The 8,438-nt window shown below is 30.5% G+C and overlaps 1 long non-coding RNA gene across 2 annotated transcripts; it reads left to right on the forward strand.

The window, feature by feature from the left end:
- Window positions 1-2,436: 2,436 nt before the first annotated feature.
- On the forward strand, window positions 2,437-7,543 carry LOC101885479 (uncharacterized). 2 transcript variants are annotated; one of them, XR_015493120.1, is made up of 9 exons: window positions 2,437-2,468; window positions 2,565-2,634; window positions 2,720-2,747; window positions 2,955-2,984; window positions 3,092-3,161; window positions 3,519-3,563; window positions 4,545-4,678; window positions 4,757-4,888; window positions 7,264-7,543. It is a non-coding gene; the product is annotated as an uncharacterized LOC101885479 (long non-coding RNA). The 2 variants fall into 2 exon arrangements; XR_015493119.1 differs by lacking the exons at window positions 2,437-2,468; window positions 2,565-2,634; window positions 2,720-2,747 and having other exon boundaries at window positions 2,851-2,984.
- The last annotated feature ends 895 nt before the right edge of the window (window positions 7,544-8,438 follow it).

An 8,438-nucleotide genomic window follows, 5' to 3' on the forward strand; every position in this document is an offset into this window, starting at 1 on the left:
TTATTTATAACAGTTTAACATTTCAAGTTATAAATGCAAAAATTAAAGCTAAATTCTCACAATTCAGATTTTGGAGAAAACAATCAGTGAGTCAGTTTAAAACAAAATATATATATTTATATATATATATATATATATATATATATATATATATATATATATATATACACTGTAAAAAAAATCTGTAAAATAACAGTTAAATGACTGTATATTTTAACAGATTTTTTCCGTATACACGTATTACGGGTGTTTTTCCGTTTATATACATTTTCGAACTGCATTGTGGGAAGGGGATTGCAGCTCAGACAGCGTTTGATGGACATCGAGACATATTTCTTCCTCTGTTTTTTCCCTGGTAAGTACGATTAATAAAACATATAACAATATTTTAGTTAAAACACTGCTTTATTACCTTTTTATCGTTATTTAAAATGATTTTGTCTTGTATGAAGTGCCCATGGAAAGTACAGCAGTGAATTACGTTTAATATTGTTAATAAGATCAGACTTTATTTCATTAAGATCAAACTGAGCTATGAGTGGTTAAATGTAATTTAAAAACAAGCATTTACCTAATGATTTTTTACCTTTTTATGCGTTTTCCTCATCAGTAAATATGGTATCTGTTCATTTACAGTTGTTTGTCCGTATTTTTCTAAACTGCCGTGCGCGGGAAGTGACGTGACGTCCCAATCACCCGCTCACTCCCTCTGCACCTGTGTGAGTCTGACTGGATTAACGGTAAACGTCAGCTTGTCTGTGAGAGTGTGAAAGGTATGTTAATTATTTAATAGAAATATAAATGTTTTCTTTGTACAGTGCAACAAGGGATAGCATTCAAAGTTTGTGACACTGTGTAGTTTGGTTGATATACGTTACCTTTAATGAACACTAACGTCAACGTGTTTCAAACGCTCGTAACACCTGACCGTCTGTGTTTGTTTGCATATTAATAACTAATTTCATATTTTTACTGACGTTATCAAATGTTAGCTTTAGTTTGACCGACGTATTAAGGCTGTGTGACCGAGTTTTAGTGGAACAGCTTTGCTGGTTTTTAAGTAAGTTAACGTTAAGTTATAAGTTAGACTCGCGTGAATTGGAGGCATTTGTAACTCGGTATGAGGGGAAATACACACTCGTTAAGTTATTATTAGTGGTGGGCCGTTATCAGCATTAACGTGCTGCGTTAACGCGAGACTTATCGCGCGATAAAAAATATATATCGCCGTTAATCTATTCTCAACGTTGGGTTGGGAGCTGCAGCTCATGGGTGACTTTCATACTTTGACATTTTAGCGCGGATGTATACCTGACAGGTGAGCCGTCTGACAAACAAGTGCAAGTAGTAAGAACTGATGAGAATGTTATGAAATTTAATAACGCTCGCCAAATGGAACGAAAAAAAAAACTTCCGCATTTCGCGACGTGTGTTTGTGTGTACATAGATAATAGAGTGATACAGTAAGTGTGTGACATTTAAAAGTATTTAAAGTGTTTACACTGTCATGCGTTTTCGGCCTCAAATAGCCTACAACGTGTACCTTAAAGCACACAATTAAATGTTTGTTGTAGTCGAGTTGAACTGTCATTGATATTTATTTATTCACTTTTAAGAACCTCAAGGGCAGCTAATATAAAGATATAAAGATGAGTTGTTCTTCCACAGTCTTAAAATTCTTCAAACTAATTGTCAGTTCGATTCATTATAGCAAATAATACTTTCTTTACTATTAGGAGATCAGGAGTTTTATTTGAATGAAACCTTGATAATAGAGTGAACTACACATGGTGTTATCGCAAATGAAATCTTTTTATGTAGATTTTGAGTCAGTTTTTTTTGCACATATAAGGTTCACTGATATTTTGCTTTGTTGACTTTCAGGTTCTTTCATTTTGGTTATAAGTACATGTTACAGGTAAATTCTTAGATTCAATCCAAACTGAATTTGAATTAATACAGACAAATGAAATAAAATACACCTGGGATTTTAAATGTTTTAATTTTTTTATTATTCACAACGTTTGTGAAGTCTAAATGTAGACTGTCTCAAACTGAATGAGTGTTATTTTTGTTTTTTGTTTATTTTATTTTTTGTTGACTGGTTAGTACTGCATTCTGCATCAGGGTTTTTCTGTTTGATTTTGAGTGTTTTGTAGATATAATGTTCACTGATATATGATATAAGATTTGCTTTATGTTTATGTTGTCATTTTGGTTATAAGTACATGGTACAGGTACATTTTCACAGCAATCTAAATTAAAATCTTAAATCTTACATTCAATCCAAACTGAATTTAAATTAAAATGGACAAATTAAATAAAATACACCTGGGATTTTAAATGTTTTCATTTTTTTGTTATTTACAAAGTTTAAAGTTTAAAAGTAGACTACCTGCTGCATGTTTCAAACTGAATGAGTGTTATTTTTGTTGTAGGTGTGTTGGTGTAAAAAGTGATGCTGACTGGTCAGTACTGCATTTTTTAACCAAAAAAATAAACAATGATTTATATTTAGCATTGCATCTATTGTAATTTTACCAAGAATGTGTTTGCTCTTTCAGAACTCATGCAGTTGTGTTGGACCCTCTGTACCTTATACAGGAGATGACGGTAAACTTTGAAGTTTAAGAGGTAAAATGTTCAGCGTTTTTTCTGTTTGGTTTTAAGTGTTTTGTACATATAAGGTTCACTGATATTTTGCTTTGTTGACTTCCAGGTTCTGCAATTTTGGTTATAAGTACAAGGTACAGGTACATTTTCACAGCAATCTAAATAAAAATATTAAATCTTACGTTCAATCCAAACTAAATTTTAATTGATATAGACAAATGAAATAAAATACAGCTGGGGTTTTAAATGTTTTCATTTTTTTATTATTCACAAAGTATGTAAAGTATAAAAGTAGACTACGTTGCATGTTTCAAACTGAATGAGTGTTATTTTTGTTGTAGGTGTGTTGGTGTAAAAATTGATGCTGACTGGTCAGTACTGCATTTTTATAAATAATACAAAAAATTAAAATAAAAAATGATTTATATTTAGCATTGCATCTATTGTTATTTTACCAAGAATGTGTTTGCTCTTTCAGAACTCGGGCAGTTGTGCTGGACCATCTGTACTTAGTACAGGGGATGACAGTAAACTTTCAAGCTTAAGAGGTAAAATGGTCAGGGTTTTTTTTGTTTATATTGATGCTTTTATTTTTATTATTTGGCAAAACCAATTTCTTGTACCTATATTTTTACTAAGTGTTTACATGAACACATTTTGCTTCAGTAATTTAGAATTTTGTTAACATGTATTCAAACTAAAAAGTACTGGGTTGATGTGGGTGTTTTATCTGGGTTTTTTAAGCTGCTACTGTAATCTGTTAAATAAACCAAGCAGTTATTTATTATTATTATTTATTTTTGCATCATTTGAAATGTTACAAGTTCTTTATTTTGGTAATGTCTGCTTAAAGTGATAAGGAAATAACTGGTCCACTGCTGAATCTCTTTTCTTTTCTGTCTTAGCCACCTGATGATGAGAGAGACAATTTCAATGTGGGCATCTTGATGGTGAGCCAGGCCTTCATGCTAATTTTGTGACCGTTTAATCTATTTAGCGTCATTGTAATAACATTATTTCAGGATGCAAAACTGGCTAAAAATCTAATTTAAATTTCAACATTAATTGTATGATAGTGTGGTTGATTTAACATTTTATTTAATGTTGGGTTCATTGTAAAAAAAAAAAAAAGATTTAATTTTGGTTGAATAAATGCTGATTTTGGGACAGTTTTGTCTATTTATCATCATAGAATTACCATTATTTCAGGGTGGAAAACTGCCTAAAAATCAGTGGTGACTTTTTAACGTTGTTTCAATGATAGTTTGATTGATGTTTTAACATTTATTCAATGTTAATTTAACGTAGGTTTGCTCTCTGGGTAAGAACTAACTTAAAAAATGCGAAAAACTTATGTATGTGCCACTTGACTTTTGTATCACATGTTATTGGCATGTTATGGAATTTAACTATGGCAAATAAGTGAGAGGAGATGGAAAGCTATGATGTCTACACGTTTTCCTGTAACATTTTCAAGGTCAATTCTTTCTTGTATAAAGATAGTGGAAAAGAAAGAAATGTAAAACAAAATGGTTTGTCATTTTTTTTTTTATTTTGTTTTCTTTCCTTTATTGTTTTTTTTTTTTTGCCTTATTTTTGTTCTTGCACTATAATTATTTCTTGTAATATTTGATTAAGTAAATATATATATTTTAATTTCTTTTAAATTATGTAGCAGACATGTATTTAAATAATTTTACATAATAATTATAATATTTATAATATTATTTATAATATTAATAATTTAACATGTAGGTGTGCATATATGTACCCATATATGTACATGTAATATAGGAAAACAGCCAATTTTATATTTGTCACATATTTCAAAAACCTAAATCAAAACCTATATTAAACCATATGTTTATATAGGTTCTTTCCATGTGGACGTGTACCAGACCCAACACACAACTCACTTTTCTTTTTTTCAGAAGAAGAGTCCACAGTCACAATAACAAGATCATTGGGCTGTCCCCTAATTGTGGTGAGCTACATGTTTAGTCTCTTATGTGCTAAACATTATGTAGCCTAAGGAAGCAGCCCTGACTCTGGAGTTTATATGAAGGTCTGTTTTTACATTTTTAAGTTTATTTCATTTTTATAAGACAAGTAAGTTGATACATGTTTGTTGTATTTACAACAGGAGCATGCTGAGTAACTATCCAGAATGTAGGTCCAAAGCAGAAAAAAGAGCACCAAGCAGAAACATACCATCTAAACTCCTTCGATTCCTGTCAGACCAGAAAGACTTTCAGAATCCTTGGAAGATTTAAATGTAATTAAGCACACCAGTAATACTTTATAATAACTAAACACTATTGATTAATTTATTAAGCATTAGCAAAAAGTTCTGTTAAGCATTAACTCTACATTAATAGACCTTAGTATACAGTTTATAACTACAGCTGCAAATGCTGTAATCTTGACTTATAAGCACATCTATAATGTGCTTAATGATTTTGTTTTTATATTTTGTTAATGATTAATTTTTCATTACTAAATTTAGTATAGCATTATTTACAAACCAGTGATTTAAGAATAGTTGGTGTATTTTTTTTCTAATCATTCAGAATGTGTAAGTAAATGGTTAATAAACTATTCAAACTAACATTTATATATCTTATTATTCAGGCATATAGTAATAGTTGGGCAGCACAGTGGCTAGCACTGTTGCCTCACAGCAAGTAGAGCTCCGGGTGCTTAGGTTTCCCCCACAGTCCAAAGACATAAGCTATAGGGAAATTGATTAACTAAATTGGCTGTAGTGTATGAGTGTGTTTGTAAATAAGTGTGTATGGGTGTTTTCAAGGGCGTACTCATGCTATGCACAGTTGCCTTGAAACTGGAAGCGTGCTTGTCTCCCCACCGACCTGCACTCACATTTCATTCGAGCCTGAGCATGCTTACATCATCAATAATGCACTGTTCAGTTTAACAAGTGCTCTCACTCAGCACAGTGGAGATTTCTTTATATTGTTATATCGTTTTAGTTGTTCAATATGCAGTGACACGCAGTCAAATATTTCGCCGAACAGATCAGCCACTTTTGACGCTCATAAACAATCAAAGTCAACGTGCTGCAGGTACTAGGAGGTTTGCTAAAGGTGCAGCTGTTGTGCAGTGAGGGGTTTGTGTCTTTAATCTATGACAGTTTGCAAGGGACTTTGATTTGGATAAATTAATCACTATTACTGTTCAATGAACGAAAACCCCTTACTGCACCACAGCTGCGCCTTTAGCAAACCTCCTATTCCTGCAGCACAAGGAATTTATGATTGTTTATTAACATCAAAAGTGGCTGATCTAAAATATTTGACAGCGTGTTACTGCATCCCAAATGATGCAGTCATTTGATGTAAGGCAAATGATGTAAGAGTGCTCAGGCTCGAATGCAATGTGAGTGTGGGACGTCAGGGGAGACGGGAGGGAAGACAAGAGTGCTTCGGCCTGGTTTAAGGCAACTATACATAGTGTGAGTACACACTAAGCTGAAGGAAAATACATGAATGAATTGTAATAGTTATATTTGTAAATAAAGTACAAAAAATAAGTATATAAAGTATATACAATATTTATTTTAATAAGTGCTTTTGTTAACTTCATCCAGTTTTGTAGCCTAAAGTGAGGATTGTTTATGCTTTGTAAATCCCCTTATAAATCACAATTAAAGATTCAGTTATATTCTAAAAATGAAATTCATTTTATTGTATTAAATGAAAAATAAATCTTATCTAAAATAAAATTACTGTAGTTTAAACATAGCTAAATAACACTGAAATGTTGCATCGTAATATCATTAAATTATTTTAGTGTTGTTTTATCCAGTTTTATGTTATATTTTGGCACTCCAGCTATTCAGCAAGGTTTCATATTTACAGTAATTACATTTTTTAGATAAGACTGTTTAGATAAGAATGTTCATTTGATACTGAGCCTTTAACTGTCGTTTATAAGGATTTATAAATCATAAATAATCCTCACAGATTAGGCCACAACTGGAAGAAGTTTTGTAAATAATGCAATATTAAATATAATATTATTTATATATATATATATATATATATATATATAGTATTGTAAAATCAATCATTAAAGTTTGATAACACAATTATTAAACTGTAGCTGTAGCAAATTTTGCAGCTGTATTTATAACCGACTGCTAACATCTATTAATTTAGAGTCAATGCTTAACAGATAATGAATTCACTATTTGCTAATGCTTCATAAATTAATCATAGCCTGTAGTTATTATAGTGTTACCAGCATAGTTTGTTTATATTACTGTTTCTCTCTTGCATTATTGTTCCGAATATTGTCAAAAGTACCTACACTTTATTTTGAAAAATCTTAAAGTGATTTCTCACCCAAAACTGAATAATTGATAATTCATAATTTACTCACTCTTGAAATTTTAAACCTGTATGACTTTGTTTCTTCTGCAAAACACAAAATATCATATTTTAAAGAATGCTGCTCCTATTTCTCCTACTTTGTTCTGTGGAAGTATGTCAGTCAGACAGGCTTGAAATTACAAGAGTGAGACAAGAAGATGATGATAAAACTTCCATTTGTGTAAACTATTGACATGCAAGGAATCACCCCAGTTGTAAGTGAAATGTCATTAGTAATGTTTTTTTTTTTTTTTTACAGCCATTGAAGTATCAGTATTGGAGCGGAAGAAGACCCAGTTGTATCGTCTGTTTCCTGCCATCTTGCAGTTTAACCTGGTTTCTTAATGTAAAGTACTTGTAATTTGCCCACTTGTCCTCAATTATCTTAAAGCTAACATTTAAAACTAATTTGCTATGAGATTATTTGCCAAGACCTCTCACTGTGTGATTCACATGTCAATATGTATTATTGTGTGTATAACTAGCTATTTGGAATTCAAATGATTTGTATTCATTAAAGAATCTGTTTTAATTGCAAAGTTGTTTTTGTACTAATTGTAAGTTCACAGTTAACAAACTATTTACTGCTTCTTTACACATACAGTATAGAATAAATGTTTTTTTTTACTATGGTAAACCATTAATAGTGTATTTCCCATATGTATATGTTTATCCTTACCAACTGCCATTTCTATGCTGCTTGAAGAGCATTAAATTAGTAAAATAATAATTTTTTTTACAGTAGGTATCCCATTAAAACAAAGAATCTGTTCATTTTTTCACTGTGTATATATATACTATTAAAAAACAAAAAAGTCCTCTTTTTACAGTAGGTATACTATTAAAACACAGAATCTGTCTGTTTTTTTACAGTAGGTATACTATTAAAACACAGAATCTGTCTGTTTTTTTACAGTAGGTATACTATTAAAACACAGAATCTGTCTGTTTTTTTACAGTAGGTATACTATTAAAACACAGAATCTGTCTGTTTTTTTACAGTAGGTATACTATTAAAACACAGAATCTGTCTGTTTTTTTACAGTAGGTATACTATTAAAACACAGAATCTGTCTGTTTTTTTACAATAGGTATACTATTAAAACACAAATTATTTCCGCTTTTTTACTGTTGGTATACCCTTAAAAACACAGAAAATAACCGTTTTTTTATATAGAAAACCCTTAAATTACTATAAAATGTTTCATTATTTTACAGTAGTTTAACCGTCAAAAACTGATATTTTGTAGTTTTTTAATGTGGACACACTGTCAATTAACAGAAGTTTTCCGTTTTTAATTTACGGTAAAATATTTGTGTAATGAGCTGCCAGTACATTTTACCGTTTTTTTACGGAATTTTTTTTTAGAGTGTATATATATATATATATATATATATATATATATATTTCTTATTTATTTATTTATTTATTTA

This window comes from Danio rerio, chromosome 6 (assembly GCF_052040795.2).
Source record: "Danio rerio strain M-AB ecotype USA chromosome 6, GRCz13ab, whole genome shotgun sequence".
NCBI classification, from domain to species: domain Eukaryota; kingdom Metazoa; phylum Chordata; class Actinopteri; order Cypriniformes; family Danionidae; genus Danio; species Danio rerio.